At 34.8% G+C, this 18863-nt stretch overlaps 1 long non-coding RNA gene across 2 annotated transcripts in view; it reads right to left on the bottom strand.

Annotated features, from left to right (window-relative positions):
• The window catches only part of LOC123616473 (uncharacterized), a 93910-nt gene that overhangs the window by 62928 nt on the left and 12119 nt on the right, over positions 1 to 18863 (bottom strand). For both annotated transcript variants that reach the window (XR_012499385.1, XR_006724470.2), the window contains exons 2-4: positions 9913 to 9970; positions 8999 to 9039; positions 7033 to 7160 (exon numbers count right to left, since the gene is read on the bottom strand). This is a non-coding gene — a long non-coding RNA (uncharacterized LOC123616473). The remainder of the gene's footprint in view (positions 1 to 7032; positions 7161 to 8998; positions 9040 to 9912; positions 9971 to 18863) is intronic.

Raw genomic sequence — 18863 nt, 5'->3', positions numbered from 1 at the left:
GTCTGCCCTGTAATTTCTTTATAATCCTTGTCCTGCATCAGACACTCATTCTTCCACTTCTGTATTAATAATAATTACACAATAATTGCTCCATTTATTTTACACTAAGACACTTTTCTAATTAATGACACAGTCCACACTTTTCTCACATATATCTGTATGCTAGGGCTTACTGTACTCTGTAACAAACCATTCAAATTTTCAGTGGTCTCTAGTAATTTGTTAATAATATATTCTTTTAGTGTTTACCCCAGAGGGTATACCATGTATCCTTAACAACAGAGTAATAAAAAATACTCTCTAATTTCCTGAAAAAATAGAAATATTTGAGCTTTAGAAACATTAAAGTGTTTTCTTCTTTCCACATTTTACATTTTTGTTGTTATGCATTTTAGCTCTACATATATTTTAAAATTTATAAAATACTACAATTATTGTTCTATAGAGGCTATATTCAGTTATATTTACCCACACTACTTATTTCCTCTTTCTGATGCTTCATTCTCTCCCTCATTTCTACATTTCCATCATGTGCCCTGAGCATTCCCGCATGTACTTGCTGGATATGCCAAGAACAGACGACCCTGACTACACTTTACTGGGACAGTTCTCGGGGTTGTGTTTGCAGTAAGGAAACTTGAGGACTGAGGACAAAGAGCAAGCTTATTTCTGCTTGCTATAAGGGTGGTGAACCCCCTCTGACCAGCATGTGTCTCCTGAAACACAATGTGGCATCGTGTGGTTGTGTGTAGGTCTTCACACACGCCCCCCTGCATTACTTTGTGGACTTGGTGAGAGTCAGGAACTTGTACAAAAATGAAGTTCATGCTGTCTATTGGGCTCTGAGTAATAAAATTCTTTGTCTCTGACTCAAGGATCTTCTGCCTTCTGCTAGAATTCATGAAAGACTAGTAGGCTAGCTTGTGACCTTCTAAGTAAGATAAAATCACTCAGCTGAATTGGTTCTTCACATTATAGATCGCTATACACGCTAGTATTGTGTTCTGCTCTGTCTGAACTGCTTTAATTTCTGAGTTTTAATCAATTAATACCCTGAGTTTTAACTCTAGATCTTGTAGTTTTCAGTTTGAGGATGTCCAGTTTATTATTTTTGCTTTCAGATACTTTCTCTATTGGAAACTTTCATGTTTTCACATATTTTTTCTGTATTTTCCTCCATTTCCTCTAACCTGAATATCTAGGTCATGTGAACCAGCTTCCAGTATTTGACTTTCTTTCAGTTATTGATCAGATTGTCTTCCCTCTTAGTGTGTCTACATTTTTTTATTATGCTAAGCATTTTGAACTAAAGACCAATATAGACTTTAGATGATGTTATTCTCAACCAAAGAGAGTTTGTTAGGCAGAGAGGGTGAAGGTCTAATCACCATAACACACTCAAAAATTAAGTTGGGGTATGGCTGGGTTTAGTTTAGTAGAACTCAGTTTACTTCTGATTTTCCCCTACTCTTTAGGTCTGAACCACATTTTTGGATTGAGAGGCTGGCATTAATCTGTGTCCTTAGTCCTGAAAGACTTAATATCGTTCTCTTTACCTAGAATTTTACTTATCTCAGTGCTTCCAGAGCAAGTTAATATATTCAAAAAATAAATTTTTAATAAATTATCTGTATTTTTCTATTTAAGGTAGCGGTACCACTAGCCTACCATAACCTATTGCATTACTCTCAGAAGTGAAGGTCTCCACCTGTATAATTTTCGAAAAAACTACAGGTAACTTAGTTCATCACAAACTATTCAACCAGAATCTCTTGGGGAAGGGCTCAGGTTTCAGCATTTTAAAAAACTCTATATAGGTTTTTCTAATACACAAGAAGAGGTAAACATTTATATCTTAGGAAATAGAGATGTGAATCATATTATCTTTGCCTCAGATATTAGATCTCCTTAGAATCGAGTAATTTCACAGTTTCTTACTAGAAAAAACTCAAGTGAAACTTTGAATAAATAATGTGAGTATCTAAAAAAAACAGTGATTACTAAAATTTAATGTGACCTTACTAATGGGGGAGAAAAAGTCTAAACCAACATCAATTCTATGCTTAATAAGTTTACTAGACAGGTAGATTAAGAAAACATATCAAACATTGTTAAGATGATTATAAATCAATAAAAAATGTTAAAAAAAAAAAAAGAAAACATATCAAAGAATGACTCATAATTTCAAAGAAATTTCTGGTGGAGCCTCATGACATCCATGTTGGTAAAATGGAGAAATACCCTTTTCCTGACCATTAAGCTATAGAGTTATGACTGATAATACTGCTGAGTTCTGCCTCTCTGGTGCAAGCAGTGTTGTGTCAAAGCAAAAGGATGTTTCTATGGTGTGATCCTGTTTTGCTTTTCAGTTTTATCAGATATAAATTAAGGTAAGAAAAACATTTTGATCAGGTTTATAGACTTCTCAGAGTCAAAAGATACTTTCATGTATTGTTGAATGGTTAAATCAAAATTTGTTAAAAATTTGATCTTCCAGAAAGATTAGCCAAAATAAACAGAGTGAAATTTATTAAACTGTATAAAATCCTCTTTTTTAACTTCAAAGTATCTTAACAGAATAGAGGAAATGTGGCTTTGACATTTGTGTGAAATGATGTGGAGACAAAAATGACCCAAAGTTTAAGGATAACACGACAATAGGAAAAAGGTATAAAAGAAAGAAACAAACAAACAAGCAAACAAACAAAAACCTAAGGCAATTATAGACCAAACTGATAGAAGCAGATTATCCAGAACAAAATTTAGTAAAATTAGTACCACAGAACTCTGCTCTGATCAAATCATATAAGGAATATTTTGCTTAGCTTAGGCATCATGTCATAGAAATTCAACTTAAGATATGAAAATCCTATCACATTTGGTTACCATTTCTTCTACTTTAAACTATATAATAGGAAAACACAAGTTGAGAGGTGGTCAAAACATTACAGTTAAAGATGTGCTCTTCATGGGGTGTCTTTAACTCTCAGTTCTGACAGGTATCAGGCTCTGAACTATCCCTGGGTTTCACGTTAGGAGAGTAGAAGTCTCCATGATATTCTTCAGTCTACAATCAATAAAGGGGTGGTCCTCCTTGCCCCGAATAATTCCAAACACTTAGAACACTTCAACATATTAGTCATTTGATATGAGCCTCAGTGAAATCTAAAATCCCTTAAGGCTCTCAGTTGTCCTAAATTATTTAGAACATTCTATTTTCACTCCAAGAGAAAAATTAGTAGCTAGGAAGAAAACATTGCCAACCCACATGAAGAGAGAAAAGCAAATGAAAAGATACTCTTTTGGGAAACTACCACTGGAGTCTTATCTCCTTCTGTAAATACAGTTGAAGCCAAGACCCTCCAATAAAGAAAACAATACTTTTTGAAAAGCTATCTGTATTCGCAATGTGGGCTTCCCTAACATACTTCCATTCAGAAAACCTAGCTTGGGTGAATCCATGGTCCTTAACCATGACAAGAATCAATCCATACAAGATAACCAGATATAGTATGACCTCTTGTTATCTGTGTCTTTAAGTGTATCCTTCAGAGTGTCAATGGCCTGTCATGATCAGAAATATTAAAGGACATTTCCATTTGCCTTTTTAAACTTCCCTTTCAGCCCAACGTTGGAGTTGTTGATCATGGTACAAGGGGTTATGGAAATAAATGCATATTCCCTGAGTACTAGGAATTGTGTTAGGCACAATGTATACATTATTTCCAATAACTCATCTCAACACACAGAATAGGTATCACTATCCCTTTTCATAGATGAACTGAGGCAGAAAGAGGTTAAATGGAAGAACCGAAATCTGAACACAGATCTCTCTTGACTCAAATATCCATGCCTATTCTATACTATTATCCCACCCTTCTGACTGTTTTCATCCATGATTATGGTCGCAGAGACTGTTGAAAGATTACAATATATGTCTGGGTATCCGGTTAGAGATTTTGTGTTGAACTTGTCATTCTTCAGGAGCTGAGATGTAGCAAACAGAACAGATGTCATCAGACACAGCATGTGGGAAGTCAGTGTGATTCCCGCCCCTCGACCCGACGGTAGTGCTTGTTTTGTGTTGCCCAGTGAAATCACGGACAGTGCCCTCCTCTGAGTCAGGAACACATTCCAAGATGTAAATCTTCTTTTTTTTTTTTTTTTTTTCAGTAAACCTCTGGCAAAAAAAGTTAGCCCAACTTTCTCCACCTGATAGCAAAATCTGTGGGATTTTTTTTTATGAGGCAGATGTGAGTATTTTGCTTCTTCGTACAGGTTATGCCCCAAGCAGTTGTCATTCCCCCCCACCGCCTTTTTTTCTAGTAGTGATTTCCAAAGAAATAAAAAATATGAATTTTTAAGGCTGTCATTTGCTCCACATTGCCCTTGGCATAGAAGGCAGTAGGGAATGTACATGAAAAAGCACCTAAGTGTGTGTTCAAGTTGGAAACTCTTAATCCTGACCCATTAAGGAAAACTGAAGTGATTTAGTGGGGCGCAGATCAACACCTAAAGAACACACAACATGAGTGAAAGATTGAGGATTATATCATAAAAAATGGGAGAGGTAAACTAACAGTTTTCAGAAAAGAATCCTGGGGCAAACTTAGAAATGATCAAAGGCAAGCACGGCTAATGGCTTTAAAGCTTTTGGTAAATTAATGAGAATGACCTGGGTTAACCCATAAATTAGCTAAGTCAACTATCAATGTTATTTATGGGAGCAACACATTGCCAGAAAACAAAATTTAAGTATTGGTGTACAGGACCCTTTCTGTGTGCTCAAAATGGGTTTGAACTTTAAATATCTTCCTGATTTTTTCACATTTCTTTTCAATACCTATTACTATCATGCATTTTGTAATCACCCATTCTCGCTGAATGCTCTGTGTTTTTTAGCACAGTATTCTTTGGGCATACTCCTAAATGATGCACATTTATGTTTCTTTTAAACTGTATACTTGTTGGAGCATGATCTAAAGAGATGAATCATAACAAATGTTTCCAAAATGTTATTAGTACTATTTTTAATTTCTAGATAGCTCTCTTAAAAGACAGTTCCTAACCAGCTCCAAACCAGCAAAGTGTAACGAAAAACATGTATGCAAGAAAATATATAAGTACAAATATATTTATATTTTACTTCCACTTTAGAGTGATATTTTTAAACATCATAATATTACGTAGTTTTGTTTAATATCACTGGTCATTTGTGATTGTAAATTAAGTTTCTGATAATTTAAGAAAATTAAGCAGTGACATCTCTTTTCTATGGTTCCAAGCATTCAAATCTCTTCATAAATTCAAAACTTGTGTAAAGGTGATACATTTGTTCATATAGTGTAAACTAATATTCCTGAAGGAAGAAGTAAATCAGAAAATCCTTTCTGAACCTACTCACAGTGATAAGGCATCAAAATATAATGAGCTGCCTATTTTCTTGTATTGTTGAAATTCATTTAATTTTGTATCATTTATCCCTATTCAAATTCATGAAAACAATTTTTTGTTTGTATTACCTCTACATTAATGAGCAGTAGCTTAATGATACTGACTTATATTTAAAACATAAAATTCTTTCAATGTTTAGTATTTCTTGACCCTTTAGTTCATACAAATACTAAACTGATTTACTTAAAAAAGAAAAATTGGAGTACTGGGTATAGAAACAGGCACATTGTGAACACTTCCTGTTATCAACTCTCTAAAGATGATAAATGTTAGTAGACCTATTTTATTATAATTAGACTAACCAAATTAATTCAAGTTGATCAATGTAAGAAAATGAAGTCCATATTAGTATTCAAATGGGTTGAAATTTGAATTTTTGATTAAACTTGAAAAAGTTAGGTTGCTTAAACAACAACAAAAAAATGTTCAAGTATTCAGACATGTAGAATTTTGCTTTAAAGTTGGCAGCATTATAGCTATACCTCCTCCAATTATGACACGATTGTTACTGGATTATATACATGAAATTAACTGTGAAGAGTCTTGGTGAAAATGCTCAATACAAATAAATATCTGGTGAGCTAAAAAGTATTTTAAATTTAGTCACTAAATCTACAACATCACTTCTTTGGTTGTATATTCCGCAACAGAAATAGCTGTCAGAAGCAAAAGAAATGAGAAGAGAAAGGAAAAAGGACTAAGAACTCTTTCAAAAATACTCTGATGTAAAGCATCTATGTATGAAACTAACCTTGGATTATCAATCAGCTTCAGTGTGTGGCTTCAGGTTTCAGATTCCATTAATTTGAATGAGCATCAGTCGGCTGAACAGAGAAAGCATTTACAATGGAAGGAGATGCTTTTTCAAAATCAGGATATAAACCCTCTTTTGACAATCTGAAGTGTGATTTTTCTCAGAGATAATCCATTTGAAACCAACAGTGACTACTCATTTTAATTAGTTGCAGGCAGTTTTGCAAATTAAATTCCCCACCTGAAAGTCAAAATTCCAGAAAGAGAATGCTTTCATTTTGTTAATTGCTAAGTGAGTTTTTGGGACAGGGTAGAATGAAGGAGGGGTTCCTAATAAGCAGGCAGATCTTAAATAGCACGTACCTGTGGTTATGGGGCGGCCTCTTAGTGGGGCTAGAATGTTAGCATCCTGAATGCACAAGTTTGTGTTGTCTTTCAAATAAACCATCATAGTAGATTCACTTCAAATTAAAGCCAATCTTTTTTCTCTTTTCAGTCATGTGCCTTCATGATTCTGCCTTGCATTGGACATATGTGAAGCTTTTTTGAATTAAAAGTATGATCTAATACCTCAATCCAAGATTTGATGCTATGAAGCACAGCATGCTAATCCCTTTTGTGATATTCACTCCCTTAGTGGCCTAAGGCAAAAATCTTTGTCTAGGTTTCAAAGACATATGAAAGTGCATGTAAACATACAGCACCCTCACAAGTCCTTCCATCTCAATCAAAGGGAAAAACTTGCTTGAGATTCAGTTCATGTTTGAAAGAAAACGTAGAACTGGTTTCTCTGTACAAGAAAAATTCTTGAAGACTTCTTCTTACCTGAAAGTCTGCGATCCTCAGAAGTGGCTTCAGGCGATTCGGGGAAGGATTTTCAAGGAGAGACTGACCCCTGGAGGCAGACGGAGCTCCCTTTTGGCCAGACCTTGCTCTTCTAATTCACAGAGATGCTAAGGAAAGGACCGACAGGAAGAGATGACATCCATGGCAAATTCCGGTAGGTATCTCACCTGCCTTTCCCACCTCTCCCTCCACACCCTCCAACTTACTTGTAGAAGAGCTAATAGAATCATGAATGGTGGAATATAAAGATTTCTGAAATCATACCCCACTGGATCATAAACTCCATCAGGGTAGAAATTTGTGTTATTCATGTTTATATCCTCATTTCTTAGCAAATGTCTGACCAAACTTAGTACGAAATAAAAGTTTGTGGAAAGATTAAATGAACAAATTAATAAACATATTGTAATTGCTTTATTTTACAAAGATTGATTGCACAAGGTTTCATACTTAGAAGACATGAATGTTGATTAAACATCTATCAAAATCAATGTGGACAGGATGGGAGAGATTTAAAACAGTCCATCTAAGATAAGAGTCAGAAGGAGCCCTGTGGAACAGACAGTAGTGATGGTTATTTTACGCCAGCCTCTAAAAACCTCAACATTGACCCCTGTGTGTCCATCTTTGGAATGACTTCACTAATTCTTTTCAAAAGGAATCCACAAACTTCACTGGTGTCATATGAACAAAGAAAGGAAAAAGGGGCAAAAAGAATTGCTTGTCCTGTGTGACTCATAAGATTTAGGCCAGAGCACAGTCATGATGAGAGACCTTTAGTTTCTCCAGGATGTCTCCCCTCCTACTAGATGATGCAAATTAATCTAACTTAAGACACGGAGCATTATTAACTGACATCACTCCTGGTGAGGCCTGGTTGAAATGTGATCAGTTACTTCAATGTTAATGCTCGTAAATGAATCACGTAGAAGAGACTTTGCTGTGGGAAGAAATATGAAGATATTGTAGTTTTGATTATCAACCACTTGTCAAGGCACTGGCGAAGCAAAGGCAGACATTTTTTTCCTAATATTTCAACAAATGACATTTCCAAAAGAAGGTAGACTGGAAAAATCCAATACTTGTTGAAACTGCTTGCCTGATTTTATATTTCAACACTTTTTAAAATTATACTGTGGTTAGGGCCCTATATTTTTCTTTGCAGCTGGATTAATTGCACAAGGCCAACTGAACTTTTGGCTATGGAATGCTCAGGTATAAGAGATAAGAACAAAAAACTAAAGGAACTGATGCAATCAGAAGACAGACTTTATATACTCCGTTATTTCACTAGGGTCAATCATGCTTTTCTGCCCATTGAAATCGTGCTCGCAGAAGCAGTCTTTAAATTGAGAAAAACACAGCTGCAAATATAAGCTAACCTTCTCCACTTTCTCGCCCCACAAATATGTACATCTTTTTATATACTTCGAAATTCTTGCTTCAAACACTCAAGTTCTCAAATTTCCTCAACTCTTTGTTTCTCCGCTACACCCTCTAGAAATAGTCTACATCGGCGCTTACATTTGTTTCTTCTCTTTTTAAAAGAAAAGCTTATTTTCTGATTACAAAAGTAATTTTGTACTCCATGTATAAGACAAAGACAATTATATAGAAAAAATTATAATTTTGTGCCAAATATAACCACCACTAACATTTTAGTTATTTCTTCTTGAGTTTAACAAGTGAGCCCATACCGTACTTTTATTTTCACAGCCTGCTTGCTTTACTCAGTAATACAGTATTCTAATGTTGTTAACATTTTGTGCTAATGTTTACTTGCTTGTTTGTTTTCCCATCTTTTTAAGTCTTTAGCACTTTGAGAAATATATTTTAAGCTTTTAGAAATTCTACTAGTGATACTTTATTTTTAAAGAACATTTTAAACATATTTATCTACTTATCAAAGTCAACAACGAATTCTATAATTTGAGGCAATACTGACCTGTCTGTACTTGTCCCATGTCTTGTCACCATCTCTCTTCACTTTCCAGGTTGGGAAGGGGGATTAGGAACAAGATTATCATTATTAGCATTTTATTTTTCATTATCTGTTTGCTTTTCAGGCATATATTTTTTAAGCCTTAAATACTTTTAAGAACAAATCTCTAATGAGTATTTTGACTTAATCCCACTTGACTAATTTAATGCACATCATCATAACTTTTTCTGTAACTTTCACCACCCCCTCCCTTAATTTCTTGTGTTTTAACTCATTAATAACAATAAATCTTTAAGTTTTTCTCCTGCCTCATTACTGGTAAGTTTGTTTGTGATGGAGATTGATTAATTCTGAATTTTTAGTTATTCAATCTACAAAACTCAATTGTAACAAAAGAAAGTTATCTTCGATTATACATTAAATCTCTCCTGTGCCAGGTACTTTTGTTGTTTTTTTCTCAACACTTTTCTCTTAAAAAAATTTTTTTTACCTTGTTATCTGATTGTGGTAAGAACACTTAACATAAGATCTACTTTCTTAACAAATTACGTGTACAGTACACTGTTGTTGACTATAGGTACAGTGTATACAGCTGGTCTCTAGAACTTATTCGTCTTGATTAACTGAAGTTTTATGGCCTCTGATTAGTAACTCCTCATTTTCCTGTCCCCTCAGCCTCTGGCAATCACCATCGCACCCTTTGATTCTATGAATTTGGTGTTGTTGATGTTTTTTGGGTTTTGTTTTTTTTCCCCAAGAGCAAGTCATATACAATAGCAGAAATAAATTCTCACTTTCTTTTCTTTGAAGTCTTTACCCCCCAGGGGAACATATAACCCACTAAGATTGAACTAACGCTCTCAACCATTAGAGAACTTGGTTTATGTACAACAGAGATGCCGTCTTCCTCTCCTTACATTTGTCAATCTCCTGTTTCTACTTTTCATCCATGATTCATTATTCCACAACTCTGCACTAAAAAGAAAAAAAAATTAGAAAAATCTGATGTCAAAGACTGTAAGGTCAGTCAAAACTTGAAAAAGCTGAAATCCTATTCTTTAAAGCTTCCAACAATACTTTCATATTGCTAGTCAATAAATTTTTAATTTTCATGTAATCCTACCTAGTTTCAGTGAACTTTTTTATATCATCAAGTTGTTTATAGTCTCTGACAGCTTTTCCTTTAGTTTTCTCTTTCCATATCAAAGAACCACAGATTCTTGTTGTATACTGAGAATGGCAAATCATTAAAAAAAAAAAAAAAAAGATATTCCTACATTTCTTGTGTCATTTCCTTTTGTGAGGTTTATTCCTTCTCTGAGTCTTCCAGTTGGTCATGCCTCATTTTTGTCATAGTGTATTACTTCTTTTTTACTTACTCTAAAACTAGGAGAAATCTCATTAATGAAATGAGCCCAATCCTCAGGAAATATCAAATCTACATACACTTAAATGTATTAGTCAATAAAGTATGGAATCTTCAGTCTCCCTTCATTCTCTGTGCACATGTTTAGTATTTTTAGGTCTAAAACTGGAAGTTAAACAGAAACATACAACTCCTATCCCAAATCTGGCCTTGCTAGGCATGTAGCTTGTGAAGTTATGGTGTCCTGAGATGAGAGTTTCTCTCAACTTGCTTCCTAAAACTCAGGCTGACAATAGACCCTTGGTATTCTATCTTACTTCCCACCTGGAGAAAGTTTACTCACAGAGAACACGCTAACAGCACTACCAGGGGTGTGTGGGGTTGAGGGTTAAGGGAAGAGAGGAACAGAGGCACTGGGCAGTACAAGGTGCCTCTGAGTTTTCAAGTTTGTTTAGAGCCTACTTGTTTGGAAATAGGGAATAAATAGCGAGTGATAAATATTTTCATTCACTTTCAGATCATGAGGCTTGTTTTCATCCTGCAGTGCATCATGATGGGTGTTTTTTTCAGTTCTGTTCTATTAGCTCTGCTGTTAGTGGAAATTCCTCCCAGATTCTGGCACTAGAATAATATTTGGCGCTAATTTTCAGTGTCATTTTGAGTTCACAAGTTTTGGTGCTTCTTAAGCATTACAGTGGGAATTGAAAAGATTACCTCAAAGGAATACTATCGTCCCAAAGTAGAATCCACCCTGTAGTTAATTTTTGTTAGGTATATCTTTAATCAGATGGATGAATCGTTTTAATCTTCTAAATTGTGGCAATGGAAACAATCTCAATTCAATTTAACTTAATTCAATTCTGTTTATGTGGTAATTACTGAATTTCTATTATTGGAGACTGAATCCCAAATCGACACAAGTGAAAAAGGAAATATATTCCCTCACAGAACAGAAAAGTTTATGAACAGAATTGTCTTTACATATAGATACTTCATAAGTTTAAACAATATGTTCAGTTCTTAGGCATTTTCCATTCCCCAATCTCTCAGATCTACTTTCCTGTATTGATTTCAAGCAAAAAGTTTTGAGTGGCTTTCAAAAACTCTAAACTTAAGTTCTTCCAGTTAAGAACTTCTAATAAGTTCTTCTAGACCACAACAGATAAAGAATTTTTACCTCTCATATTATTGGCCACTTTAGGTCATCTGTCCATCTATGAGGCAATCCCTGTGTTCTAGGCTATGTGGAAATTTAATTGACCAGATCTGAGTCAATCAGGCATCTGAACTGGAGACCAAATACTGAGCCAGCCACACCCAAAACGCATAGAGTTTGGCTATGGAGATAACACTGGAAAGGAAAATCGAAGTGGGGTTTCTCAGAAACACAATTTTCCAAGTGTTTGTGGGTTTTCTATTTGCATTCATCCAATTCCATAAACTAGTAACTGAGCCAGAGATCTTGCATTATCATAAGCCTGGAATCTAGATCCCAGCAGTGTGAGGGTCTCAGTGTCTAAGGTCTCAGTGCTTCTCGCTTGTCCCTGGCCTGAGAGCAATGCACAAACACAGTACGCAGCGTGGTGGCAATCAATCTGCCCCTTTACGCCAGGCTACATTTCTACTATGGCTCTTTACAATGGTGCCAATGGTTTCCATTGACTGGAAGGGGAAACAATAAGCAGTAGGGAAATCTGGGGAGGCTTTCTCCAGGTCCCAGCACAATTTCACACTTTCCCGTTCATCTTTCTCCCTTTGTTGAAATTAACTATAGCCTAGGACTCATATTTTAATTTTCCCATCATCCAAGGATCACTATTTTTAAGTTCTAAGCCATACATTTTTGCTTTCTCACAGAGAGAAGGAGCCTCCAAAATTTTCTACTATGTCCCTAAACTCTAACTTTGGTTGTCATATTTTCTGTTTTCCACTATAAGACATTACCACTCAACAGAAGTTTTGCTACCACATAACCAAAATTGCAGACTTTCCAGCCTAGAATAGAGTGACCATCACTTCTCCCTGCTATATATGTCAGCTCAATGTATTCCACATTACACGCCTCCTTGTCTTATCATCCCATGAACTGACAGTAAGGGGAAATTAGTTCCCCAAAGCCAAAAAACCTGAAATACTGTTACTTGAAGAAGATGACTACACTCTCAAAGAATAAAAATGATAGATTTCTAATTATTAGAAGAGTAGGCCTAACAGAGAAAACAGAGCCAAGATTACCAGGAAGACAGAGTTCCCTGTTCTATGTCTACTCATGAGACATCTCTCATCACTTCTGTGCACTGAGACTCAGAACTGACTACAAAGTCCAAGGAACAAAAGGCAAAAGACATGGCAGAAGGATGAGAAAACGTCATCCCAGGCACTGAGAAAGATGGATGCCAAAATTCGACGTGTGTATGTATACATGAGTGACTTGAAAGCCCAGGCATACTCAGGAAAAATGAACAGGTTTAAGTTTGCTTGAAACATGCGATATCAAGTAGTAGAAGAATTGAAATGCAGCTGGAAAAGTAGGTAGTCATTATACTGTGAAGGATGTTTGATTCCCAAGTGAGATTTTTTTCCCCTAATTTCGTGGAAAACAGAAAACCTTTGGAAGTTTGTGAGTGGGGGACTTAATATGATCATAATTGTGCTTAGATGACTAGCAATGGCCTGTGAAATAGATTGAAGCTGGAGGAAACAGAGTGAAAAAACTCATACATATGCCATTACAATCGTTCAAGTGATAAACAATGAGAGACAAACCTAACGAGATGGGAAGGAAGAGAGAAGGAAAGGTGCAAGGTAAAGTTTATGAACTTTCCCTGTTGTCCAGAAGCCGCTGGCTTCCTTCTTCCCTCTCTTCCCTTCCTCCTTCCTTCCTTTCTTCATCTTGTCTCCCTTTCTTTTTATTCTAATTCTCTTGACTATAATTAAACTGATGGCAATTTCACTTTCGTCAATGTAAATGAAGATGTTGTGATTTGTTCAGACAGCCTGCCGTTGTCTGAAACTATGTGTCCAACAGGGTCCCCAAATTCCAAGAAACATAAAGAATTCTCTAGGACCACAATATTTAATATTGAGCAAATTATTTCATTTTTTTCTGTTTTGTCTTAAAAAAAATGAAGCTAACATACGAGCTCATCCTTCAACATTTTACAACTTGGGAATACTCTATACACCTAAATAGCTTTTGGTATAAAATAACACTCTAGATCACTGGCCAAAATATGTCAAACTTATACCCACTGTGAAATGTGTATTCTTCAATCTTATTTTTTATTTTGAATAATTATTTTACATGTTCTAGAAACTGTTCTAGATACTTTATTTTAAAATTTTGTGACACAGAATTTAAAATTTATACAATGTTAGAAAAATAATAAAAGGGAACTCCTATAGACCCATCACCTAGCTCTAATAATACCCTAGCAAATATGTTTTTATATGTAGATTTCCTACCTTTTTTATCATCCCTTATTTTTAAACAAGCAGATATCCTTTCACTTTTGCCTTAGCAACAATAAATAAAAATGTATATAATTTTCTCCCATTTATTGTATTTGAAATGTTCCTCATAGAAGGTGTATTAAATGTGATGTTTATCTTATTTATTGGTAAGTTACTGTTAATTCTTTCAAAATAGTCATATATGTTTAATAGTTTCACTAGTATAAAAGCAGTCTGGAATATTTCCTTCAATTACTCACCTGCAGTGATTCAGACTATTACAGTATTTGGGGAAATTAGACAATCTTGTCCCTTTAGAGAGTTATAATTGCATCAGGAGCAAATTACTTGGACAAATGTCTATGGCATTATCCAGTAAATTATAATCTGCTTATTTAATAAATTATTTATCCAGAGAGTAGAGCCTCACATGAGCCAACAGTCAAGAATTCTGTGTGACCGCCCTTTATGCTGTGACTTGCTTTATGAATTGGAAAAATCAGTTAACCTCCTGGTGCTTCAGTTCAGTCATCTATGAACTGAGAAGAGTAACATTTGCCACCTAACTCACCAGTATTTTATGAAGGTTAATGAGCTTCAGAGTTTATAAAGTGCCTTTTCTTCTTGGATTGAAAGTCTCTTGAAGAGTACTAAATATCACTGCTATATTTTTTCTTACAGATTCAGTAAATTATCCTTTAAAAGACCCATGATATTATAAAATATGTGGTGAGATACTTTTAGGAGCGTTGTCTCACATTTATCGTGTTATCCGAAGGGTAAGAAACGTTTCAGCATCACTGCTGCCGAACTGGATTCACATGACTCATATTATTAGTGTCTGAAACTTCTGTACGTTCTGTAGTGTCTTCTTCATGTACGTTAGAGTTTTTCCAACTTAAACCATCTTAGTTCTAATCAATTTGTCAAAACTCTATCACCTCTTGACATAGTTTTATGAGTTGAACATTAAAAAGAAAAAAACATTCTCCACTGAATAAATGTGACTGTCCTTTAATGCCACATTGAATGAATAATGCTTAGGTCGTGACATAAACCCACAAAAGTAAGATGATTTGATAGAATGGAAAAATCTGTCCTGTTACCCTGCATTTTCTGAAACTGTTTTGCCAAAGTTCTGCTTGAGATAAAGAACATTTTTAATAGCCCGAATTTGGTAGGATCCTGGATTTTAGATGCAATGCTGCAAATCCAATGTTTCATGGATTTAATTTAATTTAATTTTAAAATTTGAGTGAGAAAAAAATCACGTAATTTTCATGCTGTTAAAGTTTATCTTGAAATTTTAGAAAGGTGTCAATGTACAAGCTATTTAATCAACATTTCTTAAATCATAGTTAATCATTTTACTTTAAAGACTAAATAACTCCTATTACTCTTCATATTAGGACAATACGTATATGTAAAAACACACATATTTGGTTTTAAATATCTTTATAATACTTTTAGGCAGCAGAAAGCAAGGTTCATAATACCATCATATGTATAACTTAGAGACGTTTTATTTTCCTCCTTTATTTCAGAAGCATAATAAAAGAACTAAAAGAGAAAAATAAAAGATATGTGATGCTCTATTTATTTCTTTTTTAATAGGAGAAGGAAACTATACAAAAAACATGCTCATGTTTTTTCCTAACTATGGAAGTCAGAGAAATTATCTATTATATTTTTAGTCTAAAATAAATACAAGTGTAAGATGACATCATCTAAAAGTACAAAATAACTTTAGGAGTTTTGGGGCATAACTCATCCAAAAACTGTCACTGGTGGGGAACTCATTTCTTTGATCTCCCAAAATCAAAGTCACAAAGGTAAAACTGAGAGATTTTGAAGATCATCACCCACTATAGTCAACATATTCTTCTTTGCTCTTTCCTAAAGCCGCAAACATCTTCCCAGGTGGCAGCCTGACTAAACCCCACGTCTATACACACACAGGCCACTTAACTTGAACAGCCACACGCGTTTTCTTGTTCCTGCAAGAAAAGAAGCTGCAAAGAGTCTGTCTCTTTAAAAACTCCATGTATTATAACCATGAATAGAGAGCCAGATAGCCAAAAGAGTTTAAACAGGCATCCTTAATTTAGAACATGTCTTTTCTAAAATGCAGAATTTATGTTTAATTTTCTTTCTCCTCTTAAGGAAATACAATGCTGTGGTTTCCATGTGCCAATTCTCATGGCTGGCTTTGAGCAAGTCTTCACAAGTTCAGGACAAAATGAGAAAAATAAGACAAGATTTTTATGTATGTGGTGGTAAAGTTGTCAACTATTCTGTCTTGTGAACATAACACAAGAATCTATCGTAGTTCTTTTTTTTTTTTTTGTAATAAAGTGACTCTTTTATAAAATAGTGGTGATATGGGACAGATTTTTAAAAAAAATAATAATGTCCTTACTTGACAAAATAAGTTAGCAAACTTACATTGCTCCTGATCCTTCCCCAGTCCCACTTTTTAAAAAGAGAATGTCCTGACCTCTGAAATCCAAAAGTCTAAGACTCTTTGTTTCTAAATATCTTTACAATACTTTCAGGCAGGAGAAAGCAAGGTTCATAATATCATTACATGTATAACTTAGAGGAATTTTATTGTTATCTAGAAGTTATTAATATGAAAAATAATAAATGGTATTTTATTATCTGTAATATTTCTGAAGAGAATTTTTTAATGAACAAATTTGGAAGGTGATAATGTAAATTTGGTGCCTCTTTTTTGGTAAGTGAATTATGATTGCTTTTATCATATTTAACCTGTGATTGAGATGACAAGTTTCTTTAAAAAATACATAAGATAAAAAAGATTATTTGGGGCCAATATACAAATACTATGTTGTAAATTAATCAGAAATTACTCCCAATACAGCAAACCAACCCAGACAGTCCATCAGTGTCATCTTACTTTCAGTCAAGAAGCCCAAATTGAAGACTGTACAATAGTTGACTAGAATTTCGTCGCCCAACCTCAAGATGCTCTTTTTGGAATGCAACGTTTCCAAATGAGGCTTACCAGGTTTTACTGACAATTCCATTTTTGGTAAAGACAGAGAAATTTCTGTGGCTTATAGAAAAAAATTTGCATACCTTCTAGACCCTTAACAAATACCTATTAGAATTTGAGCAACTCTCTAATTTTGTTGTAGGTCCTGCTTTCAAGGGTTTTTCAGATTTCTTTGTTAGTAAGTCACCATGCATCCTATGAAACCTTGTGCAGCAGTATTAATATTTTCATAGGAAAAAGAACCCTCTGCAAGTTGTCACAGTTTTCTGCATAAGTACTATGTTGACCATCGTTTGCTCAGAGGCGTTGTTAAGGTCCACCACGAAGCAGATAAAGCAGAGTCCTTTTTGGTCTCTGAATGACAGTTTTATGAGGCCACATTTTTTGAAATTTGTAATAAGTCTATGGGTTTGTTTTCCCCTGTGTATGTAAAGAAAGCTTGGTTACATTGTGGAATCTTTGCTGGGACTAACGTTATCTGCATATTTTTGGTCTCTGCAGACCAAAAATGTTAGTGCTGGAAAATTCCTGGACAGTGGTTTTAGAGGTACATGGCTATAAAAGAGAAGTATTTCCTTCTTTTTACTGCTTGACTTAGCAAAATAAACTCATTTTAGTTTTATAAAATGCAGGCAAGAAGTCAATTGTAAAGGGCCCTTATTTTTACTTTAAACAATTTAATCTTTTGCCTTTACATAACCTTTTAGTATTATCTTTTAATAAAGAGAATAGGCTACATAATGGTACTTTTGGCATTGCAAAGAGGCTTTGAAAATATCATTTTAAACCCAATATATATTGCATGCTAAGTACATGGACAGGAAGTTTGGTTTAGAGAATAATTATATCGGGCTACCAATCAGAAGGCTGAAAGTGCTGGTCCTCATTCTTTCAATGACATCATTGCTTTCCCAAGTTTATTGTGCTATCCTGCCATTTCTCACCTGTGAACGGGGGCCACTTAGAAATAAGATAGAGGAGGGGAGAGAAGGAGGGAGGGAAAGAGCGGAGTTGCAGGGGAGAGAGAGAGAGAGAGAGAGGAATAGAGATGTTTTACAATATTATGTAACAGCACATTTCACATTTTCCCTAGTGTTTAGTAATGTACAAATTCACTGGGAGGTCTGATCTCAAAATAATAACCAAATACGAAAGAAATGGGCATATGAAGTAAATCTGTGCTTATGTAATGTCCTTATGATAAGACTGAAAAAAATATTAACCTATGAGAAAATATTCTTTTCATCTAGAGAGTTCATGGTATGTTTTTCTTTTTAGGTCAGTCAGTTTAATTTCAATTTGTATATTTAGTGGAGGAGAAACATTTTTTGGTGAGGAATAAATCAATTCCATCAAGGCATTGGCATCAGGTACTTAACAGTCAAATGAGCTGGTTTTCAGACACAAACACAAGGTCATTTAGCTATCTTGTCTTCTAAAATATTTGACTCACGTGACTTGGTTTCCATGCAGAGGGGACTAGTGGAGCCGTATCTTTCTCACACAGGCTTTCTGACTAATTTGACTCAGTGAGCTTTGCCTCCACATTTTGGTGAGAATCTTTGTTCTATTTTGACTTTATTGATAAAACAGTTAAGGGAAAAAAACTTATTTCCAATGTAAAGTTTCAAGAAAGAAACTTTTCTCTCTCTCTTCTCAAGGTACACTAGTAGGATACTGCCCAAAGATAAGTAAAATCCTGTTTAGCCCAAGATCTAGAATGTTCTGGAAATTTCAGGAGTTGTACCTTCTGTGGTAGACTCTCAAGCACATTTGGGACGACTACACTACCCCAGACCCATGTTCAAGGAAAAGATGCAATTGATAGGAGACTTGAAGGTCCTCAGCTGATTTTATTCTTTGTCTTCTTATAATAAATCAAAAAATAAAAAGTTAAAGTTTGATAACACATACTGGTCTGTGATTACTGGGTGTATTTCTTTGTTAAAACTGCCACAGCAAAGTCCCACAAACTGAGTGGCTTGAACAATCAAATTTTATTGTCTCAAAACCCTGGGGGTAGAAGTTTG

Source organism: Camelus bactrianus, chromosome 2, assembly GCF_048773025.1.
Source record: "Camelus bactrianus isolate YW-2024 breed Bactrian camel chromosome 2, ASM4877302v1, whole genome shotgun sequence".
Lineage (NCBI taxonomy): Eukaryota > Metazoa > Chordata > Mammalia > Artiodactyla > Camelidae > Camelus > Camelus bactrianus.
The sequence above is the reverse complement of the archived record's forward strand: the minus strand, read 5'-3'. Positions and strand labels throughout refer to the sequence as shown.